This window comes from Oncorhynchus gorbuscha, linkage group LG05, assembly GCF_021184085.1.
Source record: "Oncorhynchus gorbuscha isolate QuinsamMale2020 ecotype Even-year linkage group LG05, OgorEven_v1.0, whole genome shotgun sequence".
In the NCBI taxonomy this organism is placed as follows: domain Eukaryota; kingdom Metazoa; phylum Chordata; class Actinopteri; order Salmoniformes; family Salmonidae; genus Oncorhynchus; species Oncorhynchus gorbuscha.
This window is the reverse complement of record NC_060177.1, coordinates 23,732,989-23,748,990: the sequence shown is the minus strand read 5'-3', so window position 1 is coordinate 23,748,990 and position 16,002 is coordinate 23,732,989. Positions and strand designations below refer to the sequence as shown.

The following is a 16,002-nucleotide window of genomic DNA, read 5'->3' as shown; positions in this document are numbered from 1 at the left end:
CTCTCTGATGCGCACGAGATGGTAAGCGTTACGAAGGTCCAACTTAGTAAAGCACCTGGCTCCCTGCAGAATCTCGAAGGCTGATGACATAAGGGGAAGCGGATAACGATTCTTAACCGTTATGTCATTCAGCCCTCGATAATCCACGCAGGGGCGCAGAGTACCGTCCTTCTTCTTAACAAAAAGAACCCCGCCCCGGCCGGAGAAGAAGAAGGCACTATGGTACCGGCGTCAAGAGACACAGACAAATAATCCTCGAGAGCCTTACGTTCGGGAGCCGACAGAGAGTATAGTCTACCTCGAGGAGGAGTGGTCCCCGGAAGGAGATCAATACTACAATCATACGACCGGTGAGGAGGAAGGGAGTTGGCTCGGGACCGACTGAAGACCGTGCGCAGATCATGATATTCCTCCGGCACTCCTGTCAAATCGCCAGGTTCCTCCTGAGAAGTAGGGACAGAAGAAACGGGAGGGATGGCAGACATTAAACACTTCACATGACAAGAAACGTTCCAGGATAGGATAGAATTACTAGACCAATTAATAGAAGGATTATGACATACTAGCCAGGGATGACCCAAAACAACAGGTGTAAACGGTGAACGGAAAATCAAAAAGAAATAGTCTCACTGTGGTTACCAGATACTGTGAGAGTTAAAGGTAGTGTCTCAAATTTGATACTGGGAAGATGACTACCATCTAAGGCAAACATGGGCGTAGGCTTGTCTAACGGTCTGAAAGGAATGTTATGTTTCCGAACCCATGCTTCGTCCATGAAACAACCCTCAGCCCCAGAGTCAATCAAGGCACTGCATGTAGCACCCGAACCGGTCCAGCGTAGATGGACCGACATAGTAGTACAAGATCTAGATGAAGAGACCTGAGTAGTAGCGCTCACCAGTAGCCCCCGCTTACTGATGGGCTCTGGCCTCTTACTGGACATGAATTAACAAAATGTCCAGCAACTCCGCAATAGAGGCACAGGCGGTTGGTGATCCTCCGTTCCCTCTCCTTAGTCGAGATGCGAATCCCTCCCAGCTGCATGGGCTCAGTCTCAAAGCCAGAGGAGGGAGATGGTTGCGATGCGGAGCAGGGAAACACCGTTGATGCGAGCTCTCTTCCACGAGCCCGGTGACGAAGATCTACGTCGTTCTATGCGGATGGCGAGAGCAATCAAAGAGTCCACATCTGAAGGAACCTCCCGGGAGAGAATCTCATCCTTAACCACTGCGTGGAGTCCCTCCAGAAAACGAGCGAGCAGCGCCGGCTCGTTCCACTCACTAGAGGCAGCAAGAGTGCGAAACTCAATAGAATAATCCGTTATGGACCGTTCACCTTGGCATAAGGAAGCCAGGGCCCTAGAAGCCTCCCTACCAAAAACTGAACGGTCAAAAACCCGAATCATCTCCTCTTTAAAGTTCTGGAACTTGTTAGAGCAATCAGCCCTTGCCTCCCAGATAGCTGTGCCCCATTCTCGAGCCCGGCCAGTAAGGAGTGAAATGACGTAAGCAACCCGAGCTCTCTCTCTAGAGTATGTGTTGGGTTGGAGAGAGAACACAATCTCACACTGCGTGAGAAAGGAGCGGCACTCAGTGGGCTGCCCGGAGTAGCAAGGTGGGTTATTAACCCTAGGTTCTGGAGGCTCGGCAGGCCAGGAAGTAACAGGTGGCACGAGACGTAGACTCTGGAACTGTCCAGAGAGGTCGGAAACCTGAGCGGCCAGGTTCTCCACGGCATGGCGAGCAGCAGACAATTCCTGCTCGTGTCTGCCGAGCATGGCTCCTTGGATCTTGACGGCAGTGTAACGAGCGTCTGAAGTCGCTGGGTCCATTCCTTGGTCGGTTCCTTCTGTCATGCAGGTGAAAGAGGACCCAAAAGCGACTTAACAGAAACAGAGTTTATTTAAGTCCAAACAGGGAATAACAGAAATCCTCTAGTCTGTAGAGGGGAATAACTGGAGAAGCGGCCACAGACTGCAGGTCGCTTCGGGTAGGCGCAGGCCGTAGTAGACAGAGACACCTGCTCACACGCAGCATCTGATGAAGGCAAAAAACACGACAGGACAGGGCGATACACAATCACAGCAAAAACACGACAGGACAGGGCGAAACGCAATCACAGCATGGTGAATACTAAACAAGGAACCGACGGGACAGGAACGGAACACAAAGGAATAAATAGGGACTCTAATCAGGGGAAAGGATCGGGAACAGGTGTGGGAAGACTAAATGATGATTAGGGGAATAGGAACAGCTGGGAGCAGGAACGGAACGATAGAGAGAAGAGAGAGCGAGAGAGTGAGAGGGGGAGGGGGAGAGAGAGGGATAGAAAGAGGGAAAGAACCCAATAAGACCAGCAGAGGGAAACGAACAGAATGGGGAGCACAGGGACAAGACATGATAATAAATGACAAACATGACATTATGCACAACATTTGAGAGAAATAAGCTTTTTGTGCATATGGAACATTTAATAATAATAATAATAATATAATAATAATATAATAATAATATATTATATTTATTTATTTCAGCTCATGAAAAATGGGACCAACACTTAACATGTTGCGTTTATATCTTTGTCCAGTATACCTGCTCTTACTTTTACTGTTCTTATAAAACACGTCAGAGACGGGTCATACATGTTGATCAAGGTTTCTTGAATTTGATTTCCATTCATACTAAGCTGATAATATGTCTCAAACAGCTCTTACTCATTAGTCATGAATGATTTAGAGTGAAACATATGACACATGAGTGTTTGGACTGACACTGCTTTAAAATCATAATGGCCATGTTAGTCATTGAGAGGATCGGTGTTACCCTGCATCCCATGCCCTAGCTAATCTCGTTGTCCTCTCATTGATGCCAGTAACACTATCTCCTGGGCATTGTGAGCCCATCTATGCTGTTACATCAGGCCTGATTGTATGGTGCAAATAGCTTTTTCCACCATTGATCTACCATAATATTCACTAGCTCTCTTACACTGTCTGTGATTTTCCATTAAAGTCCCTTTTATCCATCTTTGCAAAGGTGACCTGAGACAGCTAATCTTATGGTAAGTAATCGAGAAAAAAACTAAGCTTATAATATAAACTACAGTATGGACAAATATATCATACATCATGATGGTTTCATTTGATAATTTTCCCTCACAAAGAATATGAGGTTAATAGAAAATGTGTTTTTTGTCATATCATAGTTCACCATTCTCTCTCCCCTTGTCTGTGACTTGTAGGGGGATCAGACATAATATCACGTGGAATGCTCAGGCTCTGGGCTTCAACTCACAGGGCCCTCCCAGCACCCCATCCTTCCTCTTCTGCCCCTCAATAGAGGGTGAGAGAGGGGACCCCAGACCCCCACCACGCCCCTCTCGCCCTAAACCAGCCCTGTCACCCCGCAGGGTGCCCAAACAGAAACAACCACCCAGCTCAACCCCAGTACCCCGCCGTTCCCGTCTCCTCAAGCCCCAGTCTGAGGCAGTAGAAGTTGGCCACAGCCACCTGAGAGAGATGGGGTACTTTGCCTCAGCAGAGATCCTGGAAGCAGTGTGTAACGCCTCTATCCCAGGCCTTACAGGTGTGTCCAACTTCACTGTGTTCCTCTACTGTAACCTGTTTGACGGGGACGATGGGTCTGTGAACCCGGAGGTTGGTCAGGTGGGACCCAACCTACACGCCACATGTTCTGACGCTGCCTGGTACCTGTCTGCAGCCGAGGATGACTTCTTGTGGGTCCACGTCTGCAGCGAGTTCTTCACCCACCAGTTCAACAACACTGTGTGTGCCAACTCCTCCTTTTGGCTGCAGAGAGCACACCAGGTACAGTCCATGATTAAACCCCACTTCTGAATGCAAAAGAGTTGGGTTCTCAACTCACTTTTTAACTTCTCCACAATGTCTAACTACATTCTGCCTGTGATGTTTGCAGGCTGCAGACATGAAGGACTACCACTACTTCAACCCGTCCAGTATAGGTGACCTGTGTGTGCAGCTGTCAGGGGAGGTGGTGGAGGGCGGAGGCAGCCCAGGGCCTGACGAAGCCTGCCTGGCCCAACTGGGCACCAGGTCCCTCAGCGCCCAGGACTTCAGACGCTGCTTCCTGCCCAACATTTCTGCTCTGGTCTCAGCTCTGTGTGGCAGCGAGTCCCCTGAAGCCCATCCTTCCTACACATCCCTTACGGAGGGCAGCTGGGCTGCAGAGTACTGCTCCAGGTTCCACAACTCCTCCCACCCTGAATCCATAGAAGACACATGTAACTACAGGAAGTGGAGCCTGCAGCATTTCACCAACGCCACCCTACTGGAGCTCTGTGGCAGTACAGAGGGGCTGAGGGAGTATGTTTGTAGCAATGCCACCCTCTACCGCCGGCTACTCTCAGCCTATCCTCAGCTCTCTGACCTTTGCATTGACTTGGATGTAGAACAAGAGGACAGGAAGTGCTTCCTCCAGTGGTTCTTTGACATGCTCCCGGCGCCGTACGACTTTGACACATCACAGCTATGTGTGAGTCCTGCTCCGCTGCTGGTGGAGGCACTGCACAGGCTGAGTGTGTGTGAGGTGGATGGGGGTGAGCGAGGAAGCTGGGTGGGGGCTGTGGGGTACGTGCTGAGGGTACTGGACTTTGTGGTGGGGCTCTCGGCAGGGCTGGATGAGGGGGAGGGGGAGGTGAGGCAGGGCCTGGGTCAGGCCATCCTCCTCTCCAGTCTCCTTGACAACACCTCATTCTGGGCGACTCTGCGTCCCGACGCCTCACTGAGCGTGCTCCAAACCGTGGGCTTGTTCCTGCGCAGGGAGCAGAGCGCAGCTCTCAAAGAGGACCTGCTCAGCTGCTTCAGTGTAAGCCACATACCTTATACACAGAACACATACACATAAACATAGACACATGAAGGTAATGTGAATGCCTCCTCTGTTCTGACAGCCTGTATTATGGGACCTCATTGAGAGAGAGGACAACTCCTCTGCCCTCAGCGTCCTAATGCAGGTACTGTACACCTTTATAAAACGGTTAGTTGGGATCTTAGATGCAGATTGACTGGTTACCTGTATTAAGGTGAACGTTGTTTTCTCTCCAGGAGTACCTCCAAATGCCCAGGGAGAGTATCCGCACACTGGTGATGTCAGCAGAGAAAGATGCAGTGAAGAGGTTTCTGTCTCACATGCACCAGAGCTGGGACCAACTGCACGTAGAGACCACTCAGGTTTGTCCTCAACACTCTCAGTTTAGCAATGGATGCTGGAAAGTAGGGATGTTACTGCTACTGTCAATAAAGACCACTGTCTCCCCCAGTCCTCTCAGAGAGAACTGCAGGCCATGGAGACCATGACGTCCGCCTTCATCCACAAGTTCCCTCGTGTGACCCCTGACCTCTTCGTCGACCTATCACAGTTTATACCTTTCATGTCCGTCTCTGACATCATGAGCTTCCCCACCTCCCTGATGGTCAACACCAGTGTGTGAGTTACTAGACCTGAGCTGCCATTTTAAGCCAAAGGCCAAAGGTAATCGTGTTGACTGGTTCTGTGTTGAATCATAGGTTGATAGCGATCCGTGACCACAGCACAGAGATGAAGTCTCCACAGAAACAGGCGTTTGTGAAGAGGCTCCTGCAGTCCAGTGTGGTGGGAGATGTCCCTTCCTGGCCACCGTACTTCCTCAGCTCCATCCTCCCACTGCTCCCACACCTCCCAGTCAGCCAATTTCAGCAGCTGACATCAGACCAGGTTACACATCTCATTCCTTATCTACTCTATAGATATTTTCATTTAGTATTGTGTACTGCATTGGCATTACTCTGTCATCATGTCCCTCCTTAAGCTGAGTCCCCTGGTGGAGTTTCTGGGAAACACTAGTCTGGATGGAACAAGGGGTCGTCATGTTCTACGGACTCTATTCATTAAAAAAAGGAACTTCACCAGTGATAACATATCGAGGTAGGGTCTTTTGTCTCAAGTTGTAACCTATTCCGCATATAGTGCTCTAGTTCTGACCAGAGCCACAGTGTCCCTTTGTGCAGTTACCAGTGTATTATACCAGAGAGACGAGGGCATTATTTTTCAACAGGCTGGGAGTTCTGGTTTGTTACCTGAAACCAGAGGAGCTGCGTCCGTTTCTGCTGGCTTCCCCTGTGTCCTCTGCTCTTTGGCAACAACTAGCTCTCTGTGTGTCTGAGGGACTCATCAGTGCTTCAGGCAGGGTGAGAGAGAATTGCATGTAAAAAATTGGGATGTACTCCAAAAGTTCCAAGTTCATTTTGACAATTTTGTCCTCCAACACACCTGTTAGGATATGAGTAAAAATATCAGTATTGCCATTTGTATATGTATACAGTCCATATCATATGTGAGGGGCTCTGACCCTGTCGTTCCTGCTCTTGCCATGTTCAGCTGTCTCTCTGGCTGGTCCAGGCGGTGCGGCCTCTGAACGCCAGCACTCTACCTCCTCCAGCACTGGCCACCCTCAGGGGCCTACTGCCCCAGCTAGGGGCTTCCTTCCTGCAGTCACTGCCCTCACTACAGCTCTTGGACCTGCTAACACAACCAGGTCTGCCCAGCTTCTCCCCAGCACAGGTCAGCACTGCATGGACTATGCCTACACACTGAATCTACCAGTATGTTGTTTTCTGCTGAGCGACCATTACATGTTGTTTTTAACTTCCCCCAGGCTTTCCAGATATTATCCAAAATTTCACAAGACACAAATGTAAGTAAAGGCTTATTAGTGACCTCTTCAGTTATGTTTTAATCTACACAGCTTGTTGTGCATTCTTACGAGGCCATATTTCCATGGTGATCCTCTCCTTGTCAGCTCACCATGGATACACTGTGCAGGCTGAAGCCCTTACTGCCTGGCCTGTCCCCTGCTGTGCTCAGAGGCATACACTGGTCTGAGATCAGTGGAACCACTCACTGCCAATGCTGGAGCACTCTACTGCCTGACCTGAAGCCTGCCCATAGAGCCATGCTCCACAGGGCAGTGCAGGAGGTAAGGTGCTCTTGTTTCTCTGTGGGGAGATTACTTTCTCCTCTCTGCCAAACGGTTCTTTATTCATCATTTCCAGTGGCTCTACATTGTCTTTCTTACCACACTGAGAGCAAATGATGACACAGTAAAGATATGGTGGAATGTAAATGCTAACAAACCAATTATGCTGTCAATCATTATACGCCTAAATGGCTAGTCATTGTGAATTTACCTGGAAGTAATTCCATAAGTACAGTACTTAACCTATTACCAATTACTATTACTCAGGCACATATTCAATTGTTTATTCCATTGCTTAAAAAAAGGCTTTGGCCAGCAACTCAAGGAACTTCACAGCGCAGCTCCAATGTCTCCTGCCGTTTGTGCCCCTGAGGGAGCTGATAGAGGTTCTGGATGGAGAGACATTCCTGAGAGATATGAGCCTGTACAGAGACCTGCCCTGGTCCCCCCAACAGGTGTACATCCATCTCCACTATGCTCCGTCTGAACATACACTACTTAAACACCCACTCCTTTGGCTATGGTATAGCATCATTACTGTTGTTGCTCTAGAGGGAAAGCCATGCTGCCAGTGTAGGCCTGGGCTCCCATTAATCTGCAAATCATTGGTATTGCTTCAGATGAGCCATTCAGGATATTAATACCCCATACGCCTCAGCCGTCATCAAGCAAATTGGTTTGGATGTAGTACAATAGTCAGGAGGGGGAATATAAATGAGTAATGCCTACCCTAAATAGATTAGATTCCTTTCACCACCTGTTTTCTCTCTCACACACACTCTGTCTTTCTGAAATATATAGGCTCAGCTCCTTTTCAAGAGGACCCATCAATCTGAAATCATTACCAGAGACACTGTAGAGTAAGTCAAATATTATTAGGTGTCATGAGTATGTGCTGTGTTATTGAATATCATGTGATATTCATGCAAATCATTACATGACAAAATTGGAGACTCAATCAGTACCCAGTTTCATTAGGTTTCCTTCACCTGGATTACAAATGCAATGCAGTCTTCCAGATACAATTTATTCACCCAATCATCTATTTGGTCTTTAGGGACTTGGGTCATATTGCTGGTGGAATGAGCTGTGATTGGCTAAAGCTTTGGACCAATGAAACTGATTTTTCAGAGTTGCTTCAGTTTGTCAGTGAGTTGCCAGGAGGGGTGAGACCAGCTCTGGTGAGGAACAACAAGCAACCCACATGGTATCCCTCGTGTCACCCTCCCCTCCTCTTTCATCTATATTTAGATACATCTTTCTTTGTCTATAGCATTTTATCTACCATTTCAAATATCAAGAAAAGTATTCATGGAATTCTTCAGAGCTTCCTATTTCATACTAGTTTGTTCAGATGTTTTGTGTTTTGTTACCAGAGGAAATGCGTTGTAGAGGAGCTGCGGCAGAGACCAGAGGAAGACCTGGATGGTATAAGCCCCTGGTTTGCTGCAGAATTACCGTACGATATCATTCACTCCAAAATATATTGTAGAAATGGTCCAACATTTAATCTTTCTCTATACAAGATGAATCTAACCAGATTCCTGCTGTCCCAGGGTGAACCTGATTGAGAGCCTGTCTAATACTTCACTGACAGCCGTCCTGGCTCACATTCAGCAGCACTTTGTGGACTTCCTCAAGCTGCCCCGTCATAAGCAGATGGCCTTAGCAGAAAAGGCCATCACTGTGCTGGTGAGGAGAGACTATAATATTATTAGCACAAAATCCTCCTGATTAATAAAACATACACACAATTCATCCAAACATAATGATACAGGGTTGCATGGCATTACAATACTTAATAATCAGCTAAACGGATTGTGCTTTGTTGTCATCTGTAGTCATTACCTGCAGTAATTATACCTTAGTAACTGTTATGGTGTGTCCACCCAGGGCAACTCTCAGGGCCTGGCCGAGGGGGAGCTCAGGGGGGCCTCTGTGGACCTCCTGGGGCCCCTGTTGCCCTTCCTGGACAGAGACACCCTGGGGCTGGTGGACAGAGGGGCCCTGGGGCTGCGGCTGGATGAGCTGAGGGGGTACTGCCTGCCCTGGGACACCCTGAAGGACATGGCTGCTCTGCTTACTGGGAGAGACCTGCTGGGGTGAGAGACAACTGGGTCTGTTTTAGGAGATGGTAGAGTGGGAGACCTGGGTTGTGAGCTGGTTATGGCAGCACTGGGCTTGTGGGTATGTCATGTATGCATTTATAACAGAAATCTGGTGTGTGTATGTGTGTGTTCATTGTAGAGAGGCATCGGCCTGGACGGTTGGGGATGTGGAGCTTGTTGGCAGACTGTTATTTACTCTCTCTCCAAAACAGATCAACTCCATCCCACTGGTGAGGGCTCCAATGGGCGAAACATCAAATTATAATGACTATCACTTTATCATTGGGAGATGACTAATAAAGCCCTACAGTACTGTATGTGTGTACTTTTAGCAGGATGTGCTAAGTGTGTTTTACTACCATATATCAGGTGGTGCTGAGTGCAGACACGGTGGAGGAGGTTCTGGCAGGTCAGTGGCGCTGGGAGAACAGTGATGTGGGTCAGGTCTGTGCGTCCCAGTGTGTGGACCAGCATGGCCAGAGAGAGAGGATCCACAGCCTCATACGAGGGGTCGTCAGAGCACAGAGCAGGAGGAGAAAAGGTCATCATTGATCCACTCTCTATATCACACATGTATCATACCCACTAGCTCTGAAGGGAAAGCTTGATGATAAATGCATTGTGGTTCTAAACTCATTACGGTCTCATGTCATCTATCCAGTGCCAGTCCCAAGCTGTGGTGACATAAGAGGCACCTTCCCCTCAGCATGGACAGCCAATCAGCTGAGCCGGATGGCGGGGGAGGAGTTGAGGCAGTGCGCAGAGGTCATAGGTCAGGACGCTTCACTGAGCCCTGACCAGCGCAGAGCACTGTGGGTAAAGCTCAGGCAGGTTAGTTTTAGAACATCGGAGACGTTTTGGTTTTCATCACTGCCTGCTAAAGATTGGAAATGTGGAAATGTGTTGTGTATCTTGTGCACTATCCTTCACCCTCCTCCAGGCCTACAGTCCAGTTAGAGGCCTGAGGCCAGAGCAGGTCCTGGGGCTGGGCTGTCTGGTCACTGAGCTGGGGGAGAGGGAGCTCCAGGACACTAATCTGACTGACCTGGGTGTCCTGGCCTACCTGGGGGCTCTGACCGACTGGAGCCCAAAAAAGGTGACGAGGCTCCCATATTCCAATCTCACGTGTGATATTTGTAGTGTGGAGGGTTGCCCACTTCTGGTGTAGGTTGTTTAACTCTCCAACCTTGTGTCTCGTTTCAGATGAGAGCAGCAGTTGTTGGTGTGATGCGGAAGCAGAAGTTGAAGGTGGAGCAGCTCGGAGCTGTAGAAGTGGCTTCTCTTGGACACCTGCTCTGTGGTTTCACACTGTCAGAGATCAACAGACTGGACCCCTACAACCTCAGGTCAGTCATGTATTAGAAATAAACACTTGATTTTAACCACATAAATATTAGATTACATACCTTGTGACTAAAGCTCAGCCTATAGTGCAAAAGGCAAAAATGTCATTTTTTGCTGTCTGATTCCACTTGGTGATAATGCTTCCATCAACCCAGTCCTAATGAGTCCTCCTCCTGTTTGACTGACAGCATGGCTACTCTGTTCCTGAGGGAGCTGGCCCTGCCCTGTTCAGAGCAGCAGATGGAGGCTCTGACCGCCCGTCTCTCCAGTCCTCAGGCCTTTGGCCCCGTCAGTACCTGGGGCCCAGAGGTCTTCACTGAGATCGGCACACTAGCAGGTACAGCTGTTCAAATGGGGCAGGGGTTTAAACTCAGAAATCTTTGTTGTAAATTCAGTATATTTGATTCCTTAAATCTAAGGAATAGTTAGTTAGTAGGGACCGGTGAATCCACCCCTCTCACACGCACACTCATTTCATGAGTCCTCTCTCCCTCCCTCTCTCTGTCCAGCGGGTCTGGAGGACATGGTTCTATCTGCTCTGGTACAGGAGCAGGTGGAGGGGCTCATACCCGACGCTATCGCCCTGATTCCCCCCACAAAGATGGCTGTGAGTCTCTCTCTGGTTCACCTCAGGATACTTAAGAGCTGATTTGGATAATGCTGTTTACATAATGCTCTCCAAACCACATCCCATTTTGTTAGTTGATGCACGATGTGTGTGTGTCTGTCAGGTGGTATTCAGTGCGGTCCAGTTGTCATGGCTGAATGTGGAGCAGGCGTGGGTGGTCACAGAGAAGCAGTGGGCAGAGCTGAACAGTGGGCAGAGACATGCCTTGGGCCTGGCACAGTATGAGGGGGATGTCCTGTTAGAGCACAGAGGTAATAGCATACCAATATCATCATAATGTCATGTTTAACAGTAACTATATGGTATGATGTGTTTTGTTTGCGTCCACAGGGAGGAATGTGGCCCCGGCAACAAGGTCAGCTGACAGCCTCACTGTGTGCTTATTGTCTCTATGCTGTATGTTATGGCAACTATCGTAAAACACACAGTAACCCATTTGTATTTATTTGTTCTTTGACCTTTTATCGAATTGTAACATTTGTACTTAAAAATAAACCAAACATTTTGAACTGTGTTCCATTTGTATCCTGGAATGAACCCTTCACCTCATGCTATTCTAAAGCCTGACATACTCTGCATGCATCATTCTGATGCATCTGTGTGTTTGGGAGTATGCTACTCTGTTAATGTGGTTACAGTGTGGAGGGCATTCATTAAATTCAATATAAAAGCACCTCTCGGAAAATAGGGCAGTAGGACACAATTCAGAGAATTAGATGCAATATGGTGACGGCAAGCACCTTATTTTGTATAGTACACAACAATTACTAGTCGATCCCCAAGTTTAATTTGAATGTATTGATATATGCAGTGGGGAGAACAAGTATTTGATAACCGGCAAAATCAGCAGTATTTCCTACTTACAAAGCATGTAGAGGTCTGTCATTTTTATCATAGGTACACTTCAACTGTGAGAGACGGAATCTAAAACAAAAATCCAGAAAGTCACATTGTATGATATTTAAGTAATAATTAGCATTTTATTGCATGACATAAGTATTTGATACATCAGAAAATAAGAACTTAATATTTGGTACAGAAACCTTTGTTTGCAATTACAGAGATCAAACGTTTCCTGTAGTTCTTGACCAGGTTTGCACACACTGCAGCAGGGATTTTGTCCCACTCCTCCATACAGACCTTCTCCAGATCCTTCAGGTTTCGGGGCTGTCGCTGGGCAATACAGACTTTCAGCTCCCTCCAAAGATTTTTTATTGGGTTCAGGTCTGGAGACTGGCTACTCCAGGACCTTGAGATGCTTCTTACGGAGCCACTCCTTAGTTGCCCTGGCTGTGTGTTTCAGGTCGTTGTCATGCTGGAAGACCCAGCCACGACCCATCTTCAATGCTCTTACAGAGGGAAGGAGGTTGTTGGCCAAGATCTCGTGATACATGGCCCCATCCATCCTCCCCTCAATACGGTGCAGTCGTCCTGTCCCCTTTGCAGAAAGCATCCCCAAAGAATGATGTTTCCATCTCCATGCTTCACGGTTGGGATGGTGTTCTTGGGGTTGTACTCATCCTTCTTCTTTCTCCAAACACGGTGAGTGGAGTTTAGACCAAAAAGCTCTATTTTTGTCTCATCAGACCACATGACCTTCTCCCATTCCTCCTCTGGATCATCCAGATGGTCATTGGCAAACTTCAGACAGGCCTGGACATGCGCTGGCTTGAGCAGGCGGACCTTGCGTGCGCTGCAGGATTTTAATCCATGACGGCGTAGTGTGTTACTAATGTTTTTTTTTGAGACTGTGGTCCCAGCTCTCTTCAGGTCATTGACCAGGTCCTGCCGTGTAGTTCTGGGCTGATCCCTCACCTTCCTCATGATCATTGATGCCCCACAAGGTGAGATCTTGCATGGAGCCCCAGACCGAGGGTGATTGACCGTAATCTTGAACTTCTTCCATTTTCTAATAATTGCGCCAACAGTTGTTGCCTTCTCACCAAGCTGCTTGCCTATTGTCCTGTAGCCCATCCCAGCCTTGTGCAGATCTACAATTTTATCCCTGAAGTCCTTACACAGCTCTCTAGTCTTGGCCATTGTGGAGAGGTTGTAGTCTGTTTGATTGAGTGTGTGGACGGGTGTCTTTTATACAGGTAACGAGTTCAAACAGGTGCAGTTAATACAGGTAATGAGTGGAGAACAGGAGAGATTCTTAAAGAAAAACTAACAGGTCTGTGAGAGCCAAAATTCTTACTGGTTGGTAGGTGATCAAATACTTATGTCATGCAATTAAATGCAAATGAATTACTTAAAAATCATACAATGCGATTTTCTGGATTTTTGTTTTAGATTCCGTCTCTCACAGTTGAAGTGTACCTATGATAAAAATCACAGACCTCTACATGCTTTGGAAGTAGGAAAACCTGCAAAATCGACAGTGTATCAAATACTTGTTCTCCCCACTGTAGCTGAAGAGTTTATAGCTGCTATTCAGGTAAAGTATTTGGAGGACCACAGTTAATGATTTGGATTTATATAGCTTTATTGAAGTATATTGTTTGTGAATGTTGTGTGTTGTCTTTGTGACCAGTATAATGTTTCCTCAGTGATCATTTTTGTTTGCATGATTTTGAGTTGGGTTTGAGATGGGTGCAGGGATTTGGATATTCTGATCTCGCTCCAGTCTCTTCTCACACACAATCAGGTATTTAACCCCATCAATCACATTCTGAACCAGCTGGACCTATATACAACACACAAACCCAGATAGCATTCTCTTTCAACACTCTCTACAACGGCCTATTAAAGCTGAATATTATGATTGTCACTTGTGCATTCTATTCTGTGATCAAGTGATGCAGTGTCTTACCTCTGACTCACCCAGTCTGGTCAGATTAGAGATGTCAAAGGTTGTGCCCACAGCTGCGGCGTCCACGCCACCCATACCTCGCTTCTGCAGAAGCAGGTTGTCCAGTATCTTCTGAAAACAAGCATCCCAGTAAAAAACAAACAGAAAAACAGAGCATTTAGGATCCTGGAATTTGAGAAGGACAGCTAGGCACAGAGATCCCCTGAGCAGTTTCTTCAGATGACTGTTCATGTGTCAACCCATAGGTGAGTGAGGTGGTAAGGGCCAGACCTTGCTGAGACGAGGCAGGTTGACCTGAGTCCAGTGCCCAGGTTGGAGGGGCAGGTGAGGATGTAACCCAGCCCCTTGCTCCACATGAACTCCCAGCCCTTCTCCATGATCAACATCTCCACCTGGTGGTGATGACAACAACAGCTCATTAAAAGACAACAAAGTATGAAAGGTTTGTCACGTAAGACACAGTTAACGTGTGGGTGTAGGCAATGAATCCAATCACTGATTCTGCTGGGCTCACCTCCTTGAGTCCCCTGTAGAACCTCTCAAACACACTCTTCGTGTCGCTGGCTCACTTGAACAGTTTAGAATGTAGATATGTAGGTCTGGTACCTAGTCAACTGGGTGGTTGATGCAATGACATTTCTATACTTATATCCATGGACATTCTTATATCCATGGACATTCCGATCATTCTGTACCTTGCTGGCATCCAGGTCTGTGGGGAGAGATTGTGTATAAATGTATGGCCTTAAATAAATGAAACTTTCGTAACCAACAGCGATCACAAAGCTTCTGTGTTATTCTTTCCTTTCAATACTTCTCTCTACACACAAAAAGGTAGAATATTGGGAGACTCTGCTATTAAGAGTCTGCAGAGCACTTGCCTTCACTTCAAGGCAGAATTAAAAACTGTAGTTGATCCCCTTTCATCTCGGTTTTATCTGTATAACACATTTATAACGAATGGGTGACGCTCCAATATGTGTAGTAGCTTTAGAATATCTTTTTCACAGTGACTGCCATTATATATATTTTTTAAATACACTGAAGTTCCAGCAAGATAGGTAGTAGGCATAACAATTCACTGTGAAAAGACACGGACCACACAGGCCATTGTGATCCATCCCGATAGGACTCCTCGTCTCCGGCTACCATGCCAACAGTCTTTATGAAGGGGTGTCCAGGATTGTCCAATCCTGTCTGGATAACATTGTCCATTGGCAAGGGAAGGTATGATGTGACTGGCCTTGCAGTTGTTGTGTTTGAGTAAATCAGGGAACTCTGAACTGTGAGAGAAATTGAAGGTTGGTCACACTATTGAAATAAGTACAGACAAAAAGGGGATACAGTGATAGCACACCCCTAACGAATGAATAGGTGAGGCTGTGGACACTGGGATCTGTCCCTGTCTGTCTGGGATAACCCGGCATGGTACAGCCTCCTGATTTGAGCTCCTGTGGTGACATGCTTTCTGTTCAGAAAAAAATCCTGCTGTAGCAAATGCCCATACTCCACTAAGAGACAGGACTTCTACGTTGCACTTCCGAGAGGACAACAGCTTTAAGAAACCGCTTGCCATTTTCCCTGTGAAACATGAGGAGATTGCGTTACTGATACTAGCCGCTGTCCCCTTGATCCCTCATGAAAAGTACTACTGAATTACTACTCATCCCTACTACTCAAGATCTACACTAAACCTACTGGTTTTACTACTTGATTGCTATTGAGATGTGTAGTAAACCAGTAGTGATTTATGTAGTAATTTAAGTACCGGTAATAATGAGTGATACATTGGGATGTTTCACTACATATTTCCTACTCAAATCACTACATACATCTCCCTTAATGACTACTGTGCAGCTACTGAGCTTTTGGGTATCTACTACTTAAAATCTACACATACCCACATAATTCCTACATGTTCACTATTGGATTACCACACAACGCCTGCACATTACTGATGTATGCCTATTCAATCCCTATTTAATTACTACTGCCAGTGCCATCTGTGTGTGCAGTGTCACTACTGAATTGCTTCTGATCCTTTTTAATTTCCTACATATACCCTTTAGAATTACTATTGAAAACATTTACTACCGTTTATCTATTCAAAATCACTA

At 47.0% G+C, this 16,002-nt stretch overlaps 1 pseudogene; it reads right to left on the bottom strand.

Annotated features, from left to right (window-relative positions):
* Positions 1 to 13,618: 13,618 nt before the first annotated feature.
* LOC124034849 lies at positions 13,619 to 15,100 on the bottom strand (annotated as a pseudogene).
* Between the last annotated feature and the right edge of the window lie 902 nt (positions 15,101 to 16,002).